This window comes from Lactuca sativa, chromosome 4 (assembly GCF_002870075.4).
Source record: "Lactuca sativa cultivar Salinas chromosome 4, Lsat_Salinas_v11, whole genome shotgun sequence".
Taxonomy (NCBI): domain Eukaryota; kingdom Viridiplantae; phylum Streptophyta; class Magnoliopsida; order Asterales; family Asteraceae; genus Lactuca; species Lactuca sativa.
Genome location: NC_056626.2, coordinates 201,732,386 through 201,756,028, shown reverse-complemented (window position 1 = coordinate 201,756,028; position 23,643 = coordinate 201,732,386). Strand labels below are relative to the sequence as shown.

The 23,643-nt window shown below is 38.7% G+C and overlaps 2 non-coding genes across 2 annotated transcripts; both read right to left on the bottom strand.

Annotated features, from left to right (window-relative positions):
- Positions 1-23,030: 23,030 nt before the first annotated feature.
- LOC111877773 (small nucleolar RNA R44/J54/Z268 family) lies at positions 23,031-23,115 on the bottom strand. The gene has a single exon (XR_002845534.1). It is a non-coding gene; the product is annotated as a small nucleolar RNA R44/J54/Z268 family (small nucleolar RNA).
- Positions 23,116-23,202: 87 nt separating this feature from the next.
- LOC111877772 (small nucleolar RNA Z267) lies at positions 23,203-23,275 on the bottom strand. Its single transcript, XR_002845533.1, has one exon. It is a non-coding gene; the product is annotated as a small nucleolar RNA Z267 (small nucleolar RNA).
- Positions 23,276-23,643: the final 368 nt, after the last annotated feature.

Below are 23,643 nucleotides of genomic sequence, written 5' to 3'. Positions count from 1 at the left end.
CATTCTTATCTATGTTTTATAACATATATATTTTCATTTACTCCATTTTTTATAAGTCACAGTAAAGATAAACAATCGTCACATTCATCTAGTTTGTTTGTAAGATCCCAAAAATCAGAGTAAAATTTTTATTTTTCAAAAAATTACAAAACATTGTTCCAAAAGTATAAATAATAAATCAAAGTATCCCAAAATCCAATAACATAAAATTTGAAGGGTGTGCACGATCATGCCTTTGATTTCCCCCAATTATGTGAAGTACTTGAAACAATAAACTAAAACCGTAGCCAATGCTTAGTGGGTTCCCCCAAAGTACCATACACACAACCATACAAATAACAGCATGCATATATGAGCCTTTAGCCTGACTGCACCGCATTGCAAGCCTACATACTATCCGGAACGCTCTCAGAGCCTTCAATATGATTGGACCGCTGCATCGGGCCTTTAGCCTATCTGGACCGCTCTCCGGCCCTACAGCTTGACTGCACCGTCGCATCAAGTCTTCAATCTATCTGTACTGCCGTGGGTATCTTGGCCTTCATCACGAGCTATTCCGCCTCAACCCAACAACCATAACATGTCAAAATATACAATAACAATCAATAATCCGCAAACACATTTAGTCCTACAGATCTACTAGTCTAACACATATCCAATTATACAAGTGATCATACAGATCTACCGGTCTAATCACATTACCAGTAAGCACATATCTCATCATAACATCATACAAAAAACCAGGATATCTAATCCAATGGGCCAACCTTGGTGCCTTCAACCCATAAGTATAGTGAGGAGAACTCACATCTTAGTCTGAACGGATAGCTGAATAGTACATTGCTCCGAATATCAGCTCTACACGTCACCTATTCAACAAATAGTGACCAATCTTAACTACGACCCAAATACCCTTGGATCAAACTTGGTTAGATCCTGGTCAAAGTCAAAAGTCAACCGAGTTAACTCAGATGAATACGCCCAGCATACTCAATTTGTACACACGACGTACTAGGACCTTGACTAAAAACAGGTCTTTTGACCTCGTATGCACAACGTACCAACAGGTACACCCAACGTACATAACTACCACTTTTTCCTTCTTTTAAGAGCTTAATCCCTTAAGCTCTTTCATCCAAAATCTAGATCTAGTCCTCAAAGGATATCCTTAATCATAAAGTTTCCAACTTTATGATATTGCATGATTATTAAGCGTTGAATACCAAAAACCCTAACTTCTTAACTCATTAAGACATCCTATTCCATGCATGGAAGGAAAACTAAGGACCAAGATTACATTTTTATGATTCTAAACACTTCAAAACGTCTGAAAAGACAACTCATGTAACAACGTAAATTTTCAAACAAAATTTTCATTTCAAAATAAAGTATTTTCATTCAAAACAAGGCATAAACATTCCAAGTGTCATGTCAAAATACAAATCATATGAATCCCAAGATCACAAAACATTTATCAGTGTGTACAGATCACGCCGGCGCCTTCCCACGGTCCTCGCTAGTACCTGAAACACATACATAACAACTGTAAACATAAATGCTTAGTGAGTTCCCCAAAATACAACTTACGCACATACGCCTTTCCAGGCCCTGACCTTCCGGTCCATGTGTCTCAGGGGACTTCCGTCCCTGCTGGGTAAACCTTCCGGTCCTACCCACGCCAACCTTACGGTCCAGATTACACGCCTTCCGGCCCATAACATAATGCCTTCCGGCCCACATAAACATACATAGCACGCATAACAAATATCTTATCACATATAGCACATATATCACATATCATATTCGACCTTCCGGTCACACAGTCAAACCCTTCCGGGTACGGTATAGTGAGAAGACTCACCTCGTGAATATCGAAAGCTAGCAAATCCCGAAGTCACTCGTGCTTGATCCGCCGAGCTACAATCTCCCTATAACATCATACATCTCTTATTAACACTTTTATCTTCTAAGTTTGACTATCCCTAAGAAGTCAAACATAGGTCAACTCTGGTCAACGGTCAACGGTCAACTTGACCGGACTCGGCGAGCGCTAGGGCGAGTCGGCGAGTCTAGACGTCCTCACCAATTCTCTAAGATTCCCTGTCTACACGTCGAGTATCCCCCTTGACTCGACGAGTTCCTCCTGGAAGAATCGCGGGGCCACCCCGACTCAACTCGCCGAGTGTGAAGAACAACTCGGCGAGTCCCAGTTAATCTTCAAGCTACTCGCCGAGTCTGTTCATCGGACTCGGCGAGTCCATGCCATGCAACCGCTCAAACTGCTTTCTAAGGTCAGATCTGCTCCGACCATTCATAGGTCTGGCCTTCCTAGACTGATTCATCACGTAAAGTCCTCATTTCGGTGCTCATAATACACCCCATGACTCATAATTTACATTTTGACCTAAGGCATAAGGATTCCAATCCAAAACCTCCATTGATTCCCGAAAAGCTCAGGCATGGGACATTCTGGACTTCCAAGGGTCCCAATACAGGGTTCCAATCGCTTGGGGGACTAAGGTAACATTCAATCTAGCCACAAAAGGGTTCAATAAACCCTAAATCCATATACACATCAACATAGAAGAATGCAACTCGAAATCTTACCTAAATAACGTGCTCTGTGTCCCCAAATCCTCAGAATGTGGCTTCTCTTGTTGTTCCCTTAACCAAGCCTCCTCCTCCTTGCAAAATAACACTTCCAAAATCAATAATGGTCTTCTACCTTGCTCCAGATGCTCACAATCGAATTAGGGTTTCTCTCAGAGGACTAGGGTGAACAATGACGGCCATAAGGCCCCTCATATACGTCCCAAACCTGGACGGTTAGGGTTTCGCTAAACAGCGCGGACTCGCCGAGTCCATATCCGGACTCGTCGAGTCCAGTCGCGAACCCGCGACCAGATCCGCGATCCTACTCGGCGAGTCTGAGCTCCAACTCGCCGAGTCCCCTCTTAAAACACCCAAAATCATAAATATAACGATACCTGGAATTTCGGGCTGTTACAACTCTCCCACACTAGGACTAGACTTCGCCCTCGAAGTCTCACTCTGAAAATAACTCCGGATGCTGCTCCCGCATCTCACGCTCCGGCTCCCAGGTCATTTCCGATCCCTTCCGGTGCTGCCACTGAACTAACACCAGAGGTATCTCCTTATTCCTCAGAACCTTGATCTTCCGATTTCTGATGGCCACTGGTCTCTCGGCATAATTCAGGCTCGCATCCACCTGAATGTCCTCTAATGGAACCACTGCCGACTCATCGGCTATACACTTTCTCAATTGCGACACATGAAAAGTGTCGTGGATCTGTCTCAATTCCGTTGGCAACTCCAAACGGTAGGCCACCCGGCCTACCCTCGCAATCACACGAAAAGGCCCAATATACCGGGGCCCCAACTTGCCCCTCTTTCTGAATCGAATCACTCCTTTCCAAGGAGAGACCTTCAGGAGTACGAAGTTGCCGACCTGAAACTCAAGCTCGGACCGGCATTTGTCTGCATAACTTTTCTGTCGACTCTGGGCGGTCAATAACCTCTGTTTAACCTGCTGAATCTGCTCTGTCGTCTGAAGCACGATCTCTGTACTGCCCATCACTCTCTATCCCACCTCTCCCCAGCATATGGGGGTCCGACACCTCCTACCATACAACAGCTCAAAGGGTGGCATACCAATGCTCGAATGATGGCTGTTTTTGTAGGAAAACTCTGCCAAGGGTAAATACGCATCCCAGCTACCCCCGAAATCTAACACACACGCTCGAAGCATGTCCTCCAGCGTCTGAATCGTTCACTCGCTCTGACCGTCTGTCTGGGGATGGTATGCGGTACTAAAATGCAATTTAGTACCCAGCTCCTCATGGAATTTCTTCCAGAATCTGGAAGTGAAGCGCACATCACGGTCTGAAACAATCGAGATCGGCACCCCATGCCGAGATACCACTTCTCTCACATATATCTCCGCCAACTTCTCCGCTGAAGAACTCTCACTGATGGCAAGGAAGTGAGCGCTCTTCGTCAACCTATCCACAATCACCCAAATTGCATCGACTCCTCTGGCAGTCCTCGGCAATTTGGTGATGAAATCCATAGTGATCTGTTCCCACTTCCACTCGGGAATCTCCAATGGCTGCAACTTGCCATGCGGCCTCTGGTGCTCGGCCTTAACCCTACGGCAGGTCAAGCACCTCTCAACGAACCATGCGACGTCCCTCTTCATACAGGGCCACCAATACTCTTTCCTCAAATCCAAATACATCTTCGTAGCCCTGGGATGGATCGAGAATTTCGATCGATGAGCCTCTTCCATCAAAGTAATACGCGTACCACCCACGAACGGTACCCAAATCCGACCCTGAAACTTCATAAGCCCTCGTCCATCCGTAACGAACTCTGAAACCAAACCAACGACCCGCTCTCTCTTCTGCATCTCTAGTCGCGCAGCCTCGGCCTGTGCCCCACAAATAGCATCCAATACTGGAGCTATCACAGTCAATCTCAAACATACATCTCGCAGTGGAGTGCTCTCCGCCCTGCGGCTCAATGCATCGGCTACCACATTAGCCTTGCCTGGGTGGTACAGGATCTCACAATCATAATCCTTGACCACATCCAACCACCTCCTCTGACGCATATTTAGGTTGGGCTGATCCATCAAATACTTCAAGCTCTTATGGTCCGTGTATATCGTACATCGAACCCCATACAAGTAGTGACGCCAAATCTTGAGAGCGAACACTACTGCCCCCAACTCTAAATCATGCGTGGGATATCTCGCCTCATGAGGCTTCAGCTGCCTCGACGCATAAGCTATCACATGACCCCTCTGCATCAACACTGCACCCAGCCCCGAAATCGATGCATCGCAATATACTACAAAATCCTCCATCCCTTCCGGGAGAGCTTATACCGGGGCTTCGCACAACCTTTGGCGAAGTGTCTCAAAGGAGGTCTGCTGCTCGGGTCCCCATGAGAATGCAACACCCTTCCGGGTCAATCTGGTGAGCGGCACTGCGATCTTGGAGAAATCCTTAATAAATCTCCGATAATACCCTGCCAACCCAAGGAAGCTCCTGATCTCAGAGGGTGACTTCGGCACCTCCCAACTCATCACCGCCTCAACCTTGGCCGGATCGACCAATATTCCTTCCTGATTAACAACATGTCCTAGGAATTGGACCTCCCGCAACCAGAAGTCACACTTGGAGAACTTTGCATAAAGCTTCTCCGATCTCAAAACCCCAAGGACCTCCCTCAAATGTTCCTCATGCTGCTCTCTAGATCTCGAATACACTAGAATATCATCGATAAATACAATCACTGACCGATCCAACATCGGCCTGCATACCCTGTTCATGAGATCCATGAACACAGCCGGGGCATTGGTGAGCCCGAAAGGCATCACCACAAACTCATAATGCCCATATCGCGTCCTAAACACTGTCTTCTGGACGTCCTCATCCCGCACTCTCACCTGATGGTACCCCGACCTCAGATCGATCTTGGAAAACCAAGATGCTCCCTGCAACTGATCGAATAAATCATCGATCCTCGGTAACGGGTAACGGTTCTTGACTGTCAACTTGTTCAACTCCTGGTAATCAATGCACATACGGTGTGAACCGTCCTTCTTCTTGACGAACAGAATAGGTGCTCCCCACGGCGAGCTGCTCGGCCGAATGAATCCCTTCCCCAGCAACTCCTGAAGCTGCGAGGACAACTCTTGCATCTCTGAAGGTGCAAGACGATAAGGCACCTTAGCGATAGGCGCGGCCCCCGGAACCAGATCGATACCAAACTCTACTTGCCTCACAGGAGGTACTCCCGGCAGCTCCTCGGGGAAAACATCTGGAAACTCACGCACCACTGGGACCTCCTCAACTGATCTCGGTCTCTCGGAAACCTCCCGCGTATCCATCACATACGCCACAAAACCCTTACAGCCCTGCTGTAGACACTGCCTCGCCCTAGCGGCCGAATAAAAAGCTGATCCCGAACGGGTACCCTCGCCGTACACCGAAAGAACTCCCCCACTAGGGTCTCGTATAGTCACCAGCTGACGCTCACAGTCGATGACGGCGCCGAATCGGCTCAACCAGTCCATGCCCACAATGACACAGACATCACCCATCGCAATAGGAATCAGATCAATCGGAAACTCAACCCCGAAAATCTCTAACACACATCCCCGGAGAACCTCCGTGGCACAAATCACTCTCTCGTCAGCTATAGAAACTCTCAGAGGCCGACTCAACGACTCACGACTAACGCTGACATGCTGACTAAAAGCCAAAGATACAAAGGACCTACTCGCACCCGAGTCAAATAACACTAAAGCAGGCACAGAGTTCACAAGGAAAGTACCTACGCATACCATAACATAAGCATAACATCTCGACATCAAAATAAATACATGAAATAAAGCATACCTGCCACAACATCGGGCGCAGCGCGGACCTCCTCCGCAGTCAGCTGAAAGGCTCTCCCACGAGCCCTCGGGGCCTCGGCCTTCACCGGTCGAGTCTCAGTAGCCTTGGCAGTAGGTGCAGATCCCTGAAGAAGCTGAGGGCACTCACCCTTCTGATGGCCTGTCTGGTTGCAATGAAAGCAAACCATAAACCCCTTGGGGCAATCCCTAGCGATGTGCCCCTCCTTGCCACACTTGTAGCAAGCACCAGATCGACATGTCCCCTCATGACCCTTGCCGCACTTTCCACAAGTGCGACCCTTCGGACCTCCCGTCCTCGAATCGGCGGACTTAGTCCGCTTGGCTGCCGGCTGAGACTGAGCCGGCTGCCGGTCCACCCGCTGAGACTCGGCCTCCTCCCTGGCCTGGGTCTCCAACTCGATCTCGCGCTTCCTGGCATTCGCCTGTAGCTCAGCAAAGGTATGATAGGTGGAGTTTGACACAAACTCCCGGATATCCCTCCTCAAAACACCCAAGTACCGGCTCATCCGAGCCTGCTCTGTGGACACCAGCTCGGGGCAGAACATCGCCCTCTCATGAAACTTCCGCGTGATCACCGCAACCGAATCAGTACCCTGCTTGAGGGTCAAGAACTCCTGAACCAATCGTTCCTTCTCTACCGGGGGAACGTACTCGTCTCTGAACATAGAGGTAAACCCCTCCCATGTCACTGCTGAAATCTCTGCCAAAGTGAAGTTCGCCGTCACGAACTTCCACCAATCCTTCGCTCCCAGACGGAGCTGGTTCAAAGCGAACCGTACCCTCAGATGCTCCGGACATGAACAAGTGTAGAAGCACCCCTCAATATCAGCGATCCACCTCATCGCAACAATCGGATCCTGCGTCCCATCAAACTCAGGTGGCTTCGTGTTGCTGAACTCCCGAAACAGCAACGAGTCACCCCCCCGTGGCCTGGCAGCGGCCACAGCTGCGGTAGCTGTAGTGGCTGCAGCCTCGGTCAATGCGGCGTACCGCTCATCAAAAGTCTCCATCAAGGTGGTCTTAATAGACCCAAACATCTCCGGAATCTCAGCCTGGATCGCTACAGCCACCTCCTCATGAATCATCTGACGAATCTCCTCGTCACTCACACCGCTCGAACTCGATCTGTGGCGTGGTCTAACCATGATGTCTCTGAAATACAATATAAAACTATCAGAGACTCCATCGAGTATAATCGCACTCGATAACGCAACCCTACTCAGTCTCCGATATCCAGGGATTCTTACTTGGGTCTCCCACTGACCCGGTGTCTTCGGTAGTACGGGCCCAATACTACCGACCACACCGCATCAGCATTCATCCCAAATCTTCCTCCCCAAACCCTGGATAGTGAGTACTCTACTTTTGATATGCACTATCTATCTGCACGCTATCAAAGCATCTCATATCGGCAAACTTCCCTAGGCTAAGGCATCACAAATCAGGCCACTCTAGTCCTATCATGAATACCTAGTCTTCTAGCATGCATAACAGTTCACATCATATCTTATCTCTTAACATAACATTGTAAGGTATTTTGGGGATCTTTACCGTTCGGGCGCTGACTGATCGTACACACTGCTTCTTTCTTGTTTACCACAAAATCATTTACAAAAGTTTATGCCTTTATTTTAAAAGTTTTCCTCAAATCCTCGGTTTGAGTTCAGTTACGCCCGAAGGTGCACCCGAATCCCTCAAACAAAGGCTCTGATACCAATTTGTAACAACGTAAATTTTCAAACAAATTTTTCATTTCAAAATAAAGTATTTTCATTCAAAACAAGGCATAAACATTCCAAGGGTCATGTCAAAATACAAATCATATGAATCCCAAGATCACAAAACATTTATCAGTGTGTACAGATCACGTCGGCGCCTTCCCACGGTCCTCGCTAGTACCTGAAACACATACATAACAACTGTAAGCATAAATGCTTAGTGAGTTCCCCAAAATACAACTTACGCACATACGCCTTTCCAGGCCCTGACCTTCCGGTCCATGTGTCTCAGGGGACTTCCGTCCCTGCTGGGTAAACCTTCCGGTCCTACCCACGCCAACCTTACGGTCCAAATTACACGCCTTCCGGCCCATAACATAATGCCTTCCGGCCCACATAAACATACATAACACGCATAACAAATATCTTATCACATATAGCACATATATCACATATCATATTCGACCTTCCGGTCACACAGTCAAACCCTTCCGGGTACGGTATAGTGAGAAGACTCACCTCGTGAATATCGAAAGCTAGCAAATCCCGAAGTCACTCGTGCTCGATCCGCCGAGCTACAATCTCCCTATAACATCATACATCTCTTATTAACACTTTTATCTTCTAAGTTTGACTATCCCTAAGAAGTCAAACATAGGTCAACTCTGGTCAACGGTCAACGGTCAACTTGACCGGACTCGGCGAGCGCTAGGGCGACTCGGCGAGTCTAGACGTCCTCACCAATTCTCTAAGATTCCCTTTCTACACGTCGAGTATCCCCCTTGACTCGACGAGTTCCTCCTGGAAGAATCGCGGGGCCACCCCGACTCAACTCGCCGAGTGTGAAGAACAACTCGGCGAGTCCCAGTTAATCTTCAAGCTACTCGCCGAGTCTGTTCATCGGACTCGGCGAGTCCATGCCATGCAACCGCTCAAACTGCTTTCTAAGGTCAGATCTGCTCCGACCATTCATAGGTCTGGCCTTCCTAGACTGATTCATCACGTAAAGTCCTCATTTCGGTGCTCATAATACACCCCATGACTCATAATTTACATTTTGACCTAAGTCATAAGGATTCCAATCCAAAACCTCCATTGATTCCCGAAAAGCTCAGGCATGGGACATTCTGGACTTCCAAGGGTCCCAATACAGGGTTCCAATCGCTTGGGGGACTAAGGTAACATTCAATCTAGCCACAAAAGGGTTCAATAAACCCTAAATCCATATACACATCAACATAGAAGAATGCAACTCGAAATCTTACCTGAATAACGTGCTCTGTGTCCCCAAATCCTCAAAATGTGGCTTCTCTTGTTGTTCCCTTAACCAAGCCTCCTCCTCCTTGGAAAATAACACTTCCAAAATCAATAATGGTCTTCTACCTTGCTCCAGATGCTCACAATCGAATTAGGGTTTCTCTCAGAGGACTAGGGTGAACAATGACGGCCATAAGGCCCCTCATATACGTCCCAAACCTGGACGGTTAGGGTTTCGCTAAACAGCGCGGACTCGCCGAGTCCATATCCGGACTCGTCGAGTCCAGTCGCGAACCCGCGACCAGATCCGCGATCCTACTAGGCGAGTCTGAGCTCCAACTCGCCGCGTCCCCTCTTAAAACACCCAAAATCATAAATATAACGATACCTGGAATTCCGGGCTGTTACAACTCATATAAATTAGTGTAATCAATACTCATAATACCAAGCTTATGGGGCCAAAATGAACACAAATCCATGGCTAATTACGATCTAAGCAAAACTTCATCAAGATCAGAGCTTTTTACCTCCAAGTGGTGCCAAATGATGATGTGATTTTAGATCCAAAGTGATCCACTCTTCTAAGATGGTTTCCCCTTCCTTCTTCCTCCTTCAAGATCACCAAAGAACACACTCAAGGTCAAGATTGCTTCACACAAGAGATTATGGTTAGTTATGGTCGAGTTGAGAGATGGAGACTGATGAAAGAAAGGATGTTGGGGCTATAAAGGTGTTTAAATAGTGCACAACCCGTAAATATTAGGGTTTTTTTGTCCAGGCCATGTACGTCCAGTGTACGCTATGAAACATGTGTTTCTCCAAAATGCTACAAGGGACCAATTTTGCAACCAGTTCTCATACCAATGATTAAAAATGTAAATACCTGAATGTCCGGATGTTACATTGTTGTTTTCCATTTTGTGCCTAAAAATGATTCATGTTCTTATGGATTATCGTACATTGAAATTCCCAGATATAGGGTAGAATTATCAATTAAAGAAAGTAAACCTTAAATGATCCACCGGATATCAAGTTATATTTGATTATAATAACTGCCTTGTCTACCCTCTCATAAAGTTTGAGATTATATTGATGTTAGAAGATGAAAGTACACCTAATTCAAACCTTACAACCCAAATTTTCAAAAAGGATTTACATATGTTTAGACCTATCAAGATTGAACAAGGCTACATGATATATTAGGGTTGTAAACTTGGAAATAAATATATTAATTTAAGATTCGCCCCATTAACGGTCTAAACATGCGGAATAAAATTGAATTTCCGAATTCACTTATTTCACCTTATAATCTCAAACATGCTGGAAGAAACTTAGTAAGGGACTTAATATTGTCGCTTATTTAAAGTGCAAAGTGAAACACTAAGTCACATTACAAAATAGTTTCACCCATTTAACTAACATTACATAAAATTCATCTAAGAAATCGCATAATAAAGTACTCATGGCATCTTGTAGGTCAAATTGAACATCATTTTGAAAACTAAGATAAATGCCAAAACGTTTTTTATAATAACAAATCTAGACTACTCCTAATTATATCTTATGTCACAGACGGGACTTGAACCCTCGACCTGTAGAAAGAAGGTCAACACATGATATCGTTTGGCTAGAAGCCCTTTAGTAAATGCCTAAATGTTATTTATGTATCACTTCATTCATTGATTTTTCATTGGAAGCATATTATATTCAACTTCAGTCTTATCCATCACAAGCAACAAGCATGGAATAACATCCATAGCCCTAGAATACATGTAATGATCAACATATAGTCAAAACCTCACATTTTCCTCCATGTTAGAAAAAAGATATTAGTAGTTGATAAGTTGATTTTTTTATTTAAAACCTAAAACGTAACACTTGGCAACGAAAAATACAAGTGATAGCCAATGTTGTTTTATGGCCACAACATGCATATTATTACTGGTCTTACAAATACACAAAAATTCATTGAGATGCGTAAAAAACACAAGGACTATGGGGAAAATGGAGAAATAAGATAAATTATAAAAACACACATTATTACACTTTAATGAATGGAGAAGAAAGATATGAAGTGATGAAAAATTGATCCATTAATTCGAGTGCCAAAGGGGGCCTGATCCTAATAGGTGAGAATTCCAAAATTTAATGGGTAATAGAGTGGGATGGGGATTAAACTTCATACCTTATGTAGGTATTCAGTATATGAATTATAGTAAAAGAATCTGAAAAGCATCAACTAGGATGATTTGTTTTATATAGAATATAATCATTTTATTTTCAACAAACATTGGTCCATGTCAATCATCATACTATACTTATAAATGAGACATTTTTTTCTGTCACCACAATCATTTGAAACTTTCATGTCTTTTTCATATTTCTTTATAATAATGATTCCATAATATCTGTTTAAACCTATATAACTTTTCACTAGCATCTAATTAACAACTACCACTCAATAGTTTTTTAACTTATGATACTTAATGGTTCTTATGACACCAATTGATTAACTTTGAGATATATATAGTTCACAATGGTAGATTTTTATTTGAATGGTTTAAAGATCCGTGTGAGTGGTTGGGAGGTAGATTAGAAACTCCATACAAAAAGATTGTCGATATAGAGCATAAATAACAATAAAGAAGAAGATGACGATGAGAAGGAAATATGAAAGTTTATGGTACGAAATATTGCTTCATTTTCTTCTTTCTTATTATCCAAATTTATATTGTATAATTATAATTTTAGTTGAGATGAAAGAAATTATATATGAAGATGCTCCAATCATTGCCTCTGGATTCACATGAGCAACAATACTACTTCATAACAATATAAAACAAGAATAGATACAATTAGTGTAGTCCATGCTTCTTGATTTTAAAATTTTGGTGGTTCAATTTATTTTAAAGTTTTGCATTTTCTTTTCATGAAATTTATAATCCTGCTCAGCGGGATCTCAAAAGGAAGTTATGCAACTAACCGTCTAAAGTCTAAACCCAACGGTCCATGTCGTATAAATTATAATGGAGTTTGCAAGATGGTGTAGGTTAATGTTCATTCAACTTCAAAAATTGTATAACTAGACTTTTAAAAAGATTCATTGGGTGTAATTTCTAGGATGATGTAATGGAGTAGATGACAATGTTTAATTTTATAGGTCTTCATGTTGTATTGGATATTGACAATCGCTTACATGGAAATGGTCCTTTAGATGACAATTATGTAGTTGATAAAGCTTATTAAAATTGATTTTGTTATATTCCATAAAAATTGTAAATTTGAGTTGTTTATATATCATTACAAGCTATTATTTGATTATAAATCGTTTAATCATTCATGATATTTTACCCGAGACGTTTATGATTTAACGATAAGGTAATTAAAAGTGAAATAAGATTTTGTCATTGCAATTTGCACCTCTAAGTTTATAATATGCTAATGAAAAGCATAATGGCATGAGACTCTCATAAAATACAAATTGTTTAATTGTTTTATAACTTATGTTTTCTAATAACATATGAGGGCTAAAAATCATTTTAGATTTTATAATTATTATTAGTTTGGTTAGAATCTATTACAAAATAGTTTAACATCAATTATAAACATATTTTATTTATAATTTTAACTTTTTCAATAATTCATTGTATTTGCGTTATCAATAATTTATATGTTTAATTATTTTTTCATATGTCGTAATAGTCAATCAATTTATTCCATAATAAAAAATTAGAACCCCAATATCGATAATTTCAGGAGCAGTTTTGGAATATTAAAAACCGACATAACATGTTCCATGATCGGTTCCAATATTTTATGGTCGTAGGTTCCAATTTAATAGGCCTATATAAAAAAATGAACAAAATCCATAGATTAAATTATAAATTTCACCATATTTTAACCATATATTTGTTTTACTGCGCAACGCGTGGGAATACGCCTAGTCTATATCACATCATACATACTTATTAAGCTTATATTTTTTCTTGAATCTCATGCATTTGAAACCCTCTTTTTTAACTTTCTCAAACAACATTCATTTAAAATCACATTTTTTAACTAATGCAACTCAAAAGTTTTTTTAATTATAATTTAACACTCAAAAGTTTTATAACTTATATTATGTTTAATTAGCATTTAGTGAAAAGTTTACTATAAAAAGGTCAATCTTTTGGGAAGACATGCATATAAATCATATACAAATTTCAGAAAGAAAACAAACTTAAAGGTTTTGTGTTGGATTGAGGTCATATGACAACTTTTGGAGATATGCTATTATATTAGAGCTTTTAATTTGTGAGTTTGTTATACTAATTCGTTTTTATATTTTCTTCGTTTTTGGATTATTGGAATGTGTTACTTAATTGATTGATTAATAAAAATATTAATGTTTTGAAACTCCTAACTCTTAAACTTATATTATTTAATTTGTTAGTTAACTAAAATATTTTTCCTACATAAAGATAACATTTTTATGTTTGGTTACTCATATTTGCTTATGTAATTAGAAAACAAGGTGTACATAGAACGACTACTTCAATTTCACATAGAAATCGATACCATTAGAGAGGTATGTTGTCTTTAACCGGTGGTAGGAGATCCACATACCATTTTTAATTATTTATATTAATGCTTAGTAATATCTATTTTATATTCCTATTCACCTGAATTTTTTAGGTACAAATTAAGGAAGAGGATTCTCGGCGCATCAACATAAAGTCAAACGTACGCCTTACAAAATATGTAATTAAAATTAAATATCATATTTACTAAACAACTTATTTTAAAACTCTTGGTGACATTTATGTATAATGATATATTTTGTATGATTTCATTCTTAATTTCAATGTTTAATATTTGAAAGTTCATTTATGAAACCTTAGATGTTTTGGTGTAATATAAATAGTGTAATACAAAGTTTATTAGTTTAATATTGTTTATTAATAGTTCATTCAAAACAACTTATTTCTTATTTTATCCAAAAAATATCATCAGACATAAGAAAAGTAGATTATATTAATGTTATACAAAAACTTATAATATATATTGGATATTATAAAAATAAAAGTAAAAATTATAAGGTATGGACTATATTAGATAGTATCAAAATATAAGCTGATTGATTTTTATGTTTTTTTGATAATTTGGTTAATGCCCAAAACATGACTAAAAATGTAAATATCAAAATATTTCTATTTTTTCACATAATTATTTTAACCACTTAAATGCATTCTTGCGCAACGCGCGAGGTTACGCCTAATACTATATTATAAATGAAACAATTTTTCTTTCACCACATTCATTTGAAACTCCCATACATTTTTTCTTTCATTACATTCATTTGAAACTCTCATGAATTTTCAATTTCTTTCTAATAATAATTATAAGTTGGTTAATAAGGTTAAAAAAAATATCAAATCGAAAGTGTAAACATATATAAACTAAATTTCAATATTAAAATAATATATTTACTTCTACTTATAAAGTTATGTTTTTTAACTTTTAACATATTATACTTAATTTATCAGTTTTAATATATTGTTGGAAGTAAACCATTATCATTTTAAAGATACATGTTTGCAACAATTTGTATAAAATATTTAAATTATTAATTTAAATATAACATTATAGAGCCAACTTAAATATAAATTTTAGTTTGACTTAAACAACCCAAAGAATATTTTGTAAATAGTTAAAAGTGATTAATTATGGTGTCTTTCTAATAATGATTATAAGTTGGTTAATAAGGTTAAATAAATATCAAACTTAAAGTGTAATCATAAATATACTAAATTTTAATTTTAAAATAATATATTTACTTCCACTTATAAAGTTATGTCTTTAACTTTTAGCATATTATACATAATTTATTTGATTTAATATGTTGTTGTATGTAAACTGTTATCAACTTAAAGCTACAACTTTTGAACAGTTTGGACAAAATACTTAAATTGTTAATTTAAATATAACATAACAATGTCAACTTAAATATAAATTTCAATTCCACTTAAAAAACCAAAGAATATTTTGTAAATAGTTAAAAGTGATAAGTTGTAGTGATAAATGCAAAAACTAAATTAATTTCAATTTAACTAAAGTATTTCCTAAAGATATTTTTATAATCAATAAAATTTTCAAATAAGTAACTTAAAATAACTTACAATAACAATAGTTAAAAATAACTCTATATAAATGATTATATTGTTACCTTTAAAATCAAAAAACAATGTTTGATGTTTTAAATAATTATAATGACAAAAATTAAAATATTAAGCAAATAAATTTTAAAAAATTAATGAACAATAACAACAATTATAAATAACATTAAACCATATATTATATCTAATTTTATAAATGTGTAACTCGCAGATAAAAGTCACTCAAACGATTGAGATTATGCAGTTATAATATATATATATATATATATATATATATATATATATATATATATATATATATATATATATATATATATTTCATATAATTCAAAATAATCAATATATTATATCAACCTTACGATGTCATAAAACTGATAACATTCCTGAAGTCTAAACATTAGGTCAAAAGATAAGTCAAGGTCAATTTGGTACTACTTATTTATGCAATAAGATTGCAAGATATATATATATATATATATATATATATATATATATATATATATATATATATATATATATATATATATATATATATATATAAACTGATTTTGGTAAATTAAGAGGATTTTAAAATATAAAAACTGTTTAAAAGAGTTGAAAAATGTTTAAAAAATATATTTGGGAAAATATAATATTGTTAATTAGTTAAGAAGGGTAAATATGATATTTAAAGTTTAGGTTGGACAAATAAGATATTTTAAAGCTTAATAAGGGTATATATGAAATTCTCCCTTGACTTGTAACTAAAAATATTTTTGGCAGCTTTTTCTTATGATCAACTTTTTTTATCCAATGAATAGCTAGTATTACATAAAATACAGTAAATTTAGTTTTTTACAGTGTATTCAGGTTTTTATTGTGTATTGACCATAATTATGTTTTTTATATATCTAAAAACATTAAATTGTTAGATTATGAACAGCTTACAAAATCTAATTACATTGAACATTGAACAACATTAAATCCTTTTATATAACCAATAAACCACAACAATTTATATAAAAAAGAAATAAATCATTTAAGCAATATATTAACAATAATCATAGAAAAGTTGTTCTTTAACACCACCTTGAACCACCGAATTGTCGCCGACAACCACTAACCGACAGTAACCATTAACCTCGCCGAAGACAAAACTATAGAAAGAGAGATCTTGAGATCATGAGAAAGACCATCAAAACCACCTTTTACCATTCTCAACCATCATTACCCACTGTTTAACACCGTCTGATTACCTTACACAACCATGAACCGTTGTGACCATATCGTGAAAAGCAAGCCAATCATCTTTTACGTCAGAGACAAAACGATAGATCGTCGGAAAGACAGAAGGAGAGAAAGAGAGATCGTGAAAAAGACCACCGGAACACCTAGTTCGTCGAAGAAGACCACCATCGGATAAGGGTGATAAAGACCACCGTGAGAAAGACCTCGATTAGACCAATGACTATGAACGTTGTCAAAGAGTTGGACAAGCGGCCTGAAAAAGTCGGAGAAGTTGCCTGATGTAACGTCTGGTTCCTGGTATGCATTTAAACTTATACTCCCTTCATCCCAAATTAATAGTCTATGTTTCCTTTTTCGTTTGTCCGAAAATAATTGTCCACTTCTAAAAATAAATATAATTGTTACCAAAATACCCTTCATTATTAGTTAAATTACAATGGAAATAAATGTAACTACCATAGAATTAAATGTAACAAAAGGGTATCATTGCCATTTCATTGTAGCACCTGGTTCTTAGTACGTAAATCTTATTCGAGTATTCTCTTCTTTTAGCCTTGGACTCGGCAAGTCATAGGTCCGACTCGCCGAGTAGATACGGGACCCGGGACATGTTTAAGTTGGCGACTCGGCGAGTCCATATCCTGGACTCGGCGAGTCACCGCTGTTGGATGAAACCCTAAGTTTCAGGGGTTTGCACCCTATTTAAACGTCATATCCGTCCCAGGCCAGCCCCCATTCACCCTCAGAGCTCCCAACCCTCGTTCTAAGCTTGTTCATTGAGAGTTTGAAGCAATTGTTGTGTGTTCTTGAAGGTTTTGAGGCAAAAAGGGAAGTAGATCAAGAGGAAGGGAAGGAATCCAAGCATCTTTGTGCTCTCTCAGCAGTTCCTTTGAGGTATAACCCGTTTTCCCCCTGTTTCTATGCTTATTACTTCATTTAAGTCATTCTTGAGCCAATCCCCAAGCTTGTATGTGTAAGTTATTTCGTAATTAAGCTGATTGGCCCTTAGATCTAGGCATGGTTGAGCTCCAGGAGCTCAGATCTGTTGCCTTTATGGACCCTCATTGCATGAAGACCCTAGATCTACCCTTTTGGGTGCATTTTGAACCCAAAAACCCTTATTGGTGAATATCTACACGTAAAGTTGGAAACTTTACGTGTGATCCATGCTCTAGGAACCCAGATCTGTGAATGGCATGGACTGGAATCGAGCAAATCTGTGTAGTTAATGGTTGCATGGTAACGACTCGGCGAGTCGTTCATCTGACTCGGCGAGTCGGTTCGCAAGTCTCCGAGTTTGTCCCCTTTCCGTAGTGTCGAGTGAGCAGTGAGTCACGGGGTGTGACTTAGTGAGTCGGAGGCTGAACTCATCTATGGGGGAACTCGGCGAGTTCAAGGCAATCTCCTTAGATCAAGAACGGACTCGGCGAGCTGTTCATACAACTCGGCGAGTCGCAGCATAAGTGTTCTTCGGATGAAGATGAACTCGGCGTGCTGTTCATACAACTCGGCAACTCTTAGCATAAGTTTTCATCGGATGAAGATGAACTCGACGAGTTGTTCATACAAATCGGCGAGTAGGATGAAGGACTTGAATATCAGTTTAGAAGGAGAACTCGTCGAGTCATCGCCTAACTCGACGAGTAGAAACGGGATTCAGGACAACCGTTTGGGTAGGGACTCGGCGAGTTGGAGAGCCAACTCGGCGAGTCGGGTCAACTGAAAGTTGACTCTGACTTTGACTTAGGGCATGAACAGGGGTAAAATGGTCATTTTACCCAAAGGACAGTTAGCAGTGTTTGATTATGTATGTTGTGGGAATTTCAGCCGGAGGATTTCCGAAGCAGCAGCAGTAGACAGTCAGTTCCCGATCAGATCAGCAGCTACTTCGAGGTGAGTTACCTTCTAGTAGCGGTGGGTCTACGGCCACAATGCCGGCCCACTAATAGGAGTTGTGTGTAGATGATTGTCTTTGTGATATTCATTTAGGGATTACTACTACCTGTGTTGTGTTTATGTGCTAGTATGATATGATGCTATGTGCTAGTGACAGTAGGGGGAGATAGTCCCCGAGATATCCGGTCGGTAGGGCCGAAGGGGTAGTCATACCCAGCCATGTTAGATAGATTCTGATATTGTGATACAGGTTATGTAGTAGTAGTAGAGGGCAAAAATAGTTCCCCAACATCCGGTCGAGAGGACCGAAGGGGAGGCCAGCACCCAGATATGCTACGCAATATCCGGTCGAGAGGGCCGAAGGGGTAGGTCGGGCACCCAGATATGCCTGACAATATGTGTATGTTATGAGATTATATGGTATGTGGTACAGTGGGGGAACTCACTAAGCTTTGTGCTTACGGTTTTCAGTTTTGGTTTCAGGTACCTCCTCAGCTAGGGGAAAGGAGTCGGCGCGGTAGCAGCATGTCACACACACACACACTCTCTCTTGTTTCTGCAGTTATGAGTTTATTCTGGGATTGATACTCTGATATTTGATTGAATGTTGAGGTTTTCAATTTGGTTTCTGATGTGAAATGGTTTAATCAAACAATGTTTTAACTATTAATGCTTTTATGTAATGTTTTATAACGAAATTTTTGGACGTGAAAATTGGGTCGTTACATTCATTTAATAAAGTTAATGGTAATTAGGGGGTGTTTGGCTTAGCTTTTAAAAGCTCAAAAGATCTTTTCCAAAAAGTTACAAAAAGTCAGGATTTCCTGACTTTTCCAAAAAGATGCTTTTTCTTGTATTAAAACTCCAAAAGTTCCTAGTTTGCCAAACATATTTTTGTTTTTTTTTTCTTTTACAAAAAGGACTTTTGGCTGTGAAAAGCTAAGCCAAACACCCCCTTAATGTTTCATTAATTTGTGTTTTCTTTTCCATTTACAATAATTTTGGGACGAAAGGAGTAATTTATTCATGATTTCAAAGCCACTCGACGAGTTGGAAGCCCCAGACTCGTCGATAAAGATTATTTGGACCGCAGGTTTGAGAAACCTACTAGATAAGTTGGGAGGCCTCAACTCAACGAGTAGGCTGACAAATATGAAAACCTAGTTTTTGGGTTTTGCACCCTATGTAAACACCTTAACCTCAAGGTGTTGGCTTCATTTCCATCCTCCACTGTCCTAACCCTAAATCTCGAAACCTAAAGCTACTTTGAGTGATTGTGAGCCATTTTGGGTGTTTTTGGTGTGTGTTGAAGCCATTGGAAGAAGGAAAAGCTTGAAGACACAAGAAGGAGCTTATAAATCTAGATACCTTACCTCGTCCACGTCACTTTTCTGGTATAAAGCTTGAACCTTGCCTTGTAGTTGCTTAGATCTTCTTTTAGGGTTATTTTGTTTGGGTTTTGTCCAAATATTATGGTCCTTGGGAGTTAGACGTCCCAAATGGGTTAACACTTCAGATCTAGGGTCTTAAGGGGTTTTCATGGGATAAAGGTGCCAATTTTATGGCCATGGGAGTCCCATTCAACCTTTAGACCATCATTTTGGCCTTTTGGAGCTTCTTATGGCCATGTATGAAGAGAAAATCTGAAACTTTACGTCATCTATTAGTCCCTAGAGTCCAAATCTATGACCTCATGATCTATATTGTAGTTTTGGTGGTTTTTGGATTAAGACTTTGGCCTTTTAGGGTTAGGGTTTGAGCTTAATCTCCTTAGGAAAGATATTAGTGGGTAAAGTTGAAAACTTTACCCTTCTAGAGCATTTCCAGGAGTATAGGGTGTAGATCTGAAGAGCAGTGGCTTAATGTATTCAGAAGGGATAACAGACTGAAGAACTAGACGAGATCACGAAAGAGCTCTACGAGTTGTATTGAGAAGTCCCGATTTTGTTGAAAAGGATGAACTCAACAAGTTAGAGGAAAACTCGACGAGTTGAGTCGCGATATCAGGATTTCGTGATTCATGAAAACTCAGCGAGTGGAAGGTCAACTTAGCGAGTTAAGTCAACTCTAAGCGTTGACTTTGACTTTGAGTTTGACCAAGGTTGACCCTTAAGCGGTTATGAGAATGAAGGGGGTATTTAAGGAAATCTTTTATGTTTAGGGGATTGAGTTGGGTTGATATTCGAGGTCGGGGACTATTCAATTACTTTCCAGTATTCAAGGTGAGTTACCTTCCTGATATCAGTAGGTCGAAGGCACTAATGTCGGCACACTTATTGTTGTTTATATAGAGATGATTGTCTTTGTGATAATTGTCTAGTATGCCACTATCTATTGCGACTTATATACTTGTATGATATGATATATTGTGGTAGTCGTAAGGAATGGTGAAATAGACCCCGTAATCGGTCGAAAGAGAACAAAGGAGTAGACCTACTCCCAGATATGCTAAACAGTATGTGATTTATGTGCTAGGATAATATATGGTAGTGGTAGGGGTGAAATAAACCCCGTAACCGATTGAAAGAGGCCGAAGTGGCAAGCCAACACCCAGATATACTCGACAATACCGGTTGAAAGAGACCGAAATGGTTGAGACATACCCAGTACCGGTTGAAAGAGACAGAATGGGTGGAAACATACCCACAAAGACCAAAGTTGTTGAAATATACTCAGTACGAAAGGAGAGGGGGGGGGGGGGGGGGTGCAAGCATCCAAATATGCTTGATGGTCATTTATTTGTTTATGGTTTCTTGTTTAGTTTCAGGTACTTTGATAGGAAGAGAGCCCACACGATCACATTTCTTGTTTAGTTTCAGGTACTTTGATAGGAAGAGAGCCCACATGATCACATTGCATCACACTATGGTTATCCGCACATGAGATCTTTAGAAGTTGTATTTTCATATTACTTTTGTATGACATGTTTTGGATATTTGACATATTATTTATGATATGGGATGACATTGTCGATGTTTTCGAAATATCTTTTGGTTGTTGATTTAACAAGAAAGAATGTGTCACACATGATATCTTGTCAACAATAAAAGGGCAAAACAAAAACAATTAACCAGAAATGCACAACAAAAGATTTGCATACACAAGAAAGGCAGAAAAACTAATGCAAGTTCTTATATTTTTTTACACACCAATAACTATATCTAGGAACTTACCACATGTGATTTAAATGAGTAAGAAAATATATTTTTCGTTCATCCAACGTTTTGAAAAATATGACATATTTTCACATGTGTTGATGATAGATGCCACATACAAAACAAGCAAATATAATAAACCATTTCTTTTAAATAGCTGGTGTAACCTTAACTCAAAAGACGTTCACAAATAGTTGGTGTAACCTTAACCTTTTACAACATATTTGTTTGATTTGTACGTGACATTTATTATCAACAAATGTGAAATGCATAACAAATGTGAAATGCACAACAAATGTCCAAGACATTGGATAAACAAAAAATAGATTCTCCAATTCATTCGAATCATTTGTGGTAAGTTCATAGAGATAATTATTACTATGCAAAATAGACATAAAAATTTGCATTTGAATTTTTCTTCGTGCATGTACAAATCTTTTGTTGTGCATTAGATACTGTTTTAACTGTCACACATTGTTTTCGTTTTCCCCACTTCAATGTTGAAAAAAAAATCACATGACGCAAAATCTGTCACGGATGAAATATCTTCAAACAAACTTTTAATATAAAGTTCAAAAATATAAAATGCTTACTATCAACTTTTGACCTTAGCGAACCAAACTACAACCGCTAAGAGAAAGAGAGAGAGGCTAGTCGCAATTTCCGGCGATGGCGATGTTAGGTCTTCTACTTCTTCATGAGAATATTTTATCGCCACAAGCACATATATTTTCTTTTCTTATAATCCTAAAATATCATCAAATCAACTCTAAAAATTAAGAGTTACTCCGTGATTTTTCAGGTTTTAAAAAAAAATGAAGAGTATATGCTTTGTAGAGTAAATAATCTATTAAGAGGATGTTTGGATAGGAAAAAAAAAATGCTTTGTTGGTTATTTACACAATAAACTTTTGAGTGCGTAGATAAAATTCTAAATAAACATCACACCAAAATACTCTTGTAGAAATTTTAATGAAAATTTTAACTGCATCTTGCAAACGAAAAAAAAAATCTTAAAATGATAGAAACAATACTTTAAAACACGAAAACGAATACAAAATAGCCTCAGTTGCGATGATTCATTTTCCTTAAATAATAATCATCTTCAATATCATGAAAAATAAGATGCATCATCGGCCAAATTAATATTAAAATCATTGTAAATGTTAGCTTAGCATCATAGAGATTCCCACAGACAAATCATCATACTCCAAAGGAATGCAGATGTCCCTGTCTGATTTATCATCATTTGCTACAAAATGCTTTCACACAAAAACCAAGAAACAGGACAAGAAGAAGAATAACAGATCCTAGAAGAAGATTATGAAAAAACGAATTGCTTACAAGTGCCTCAGATTTAAATTTTTTTCAAAGCATTATACTCAAAGTATATTTATAAACCATCATAGGCAACATTTACAAAATCAATTAGTGCCTCAAATCGAGTTGATAAGCAATAAGCATACAGCAATTGAAGATTAACTGCTACACCTAATGAAATAGTGAATACAAATCGACTATTGTGATATGTGGAATCAAATAGAAACAGAAAATCTTTGCAAAAACAATAAAACCAAGAAGTCGATTTGTAGTCGAATCGGCGAAGGACTGATAAATAGGAATACGAATTAGGGTTTATGGATGGGATTTCATCTTCCACGATTTTATGGCATCGGAAGCCCATAAAAGTAAACGTTAATTCTTAATAGATTATCCAAGAAGCCCAACAAGCCCAAAGCTAACATTTTTTTATACCGAAAAAAAAAAAAGGTTTTTTTTAACAA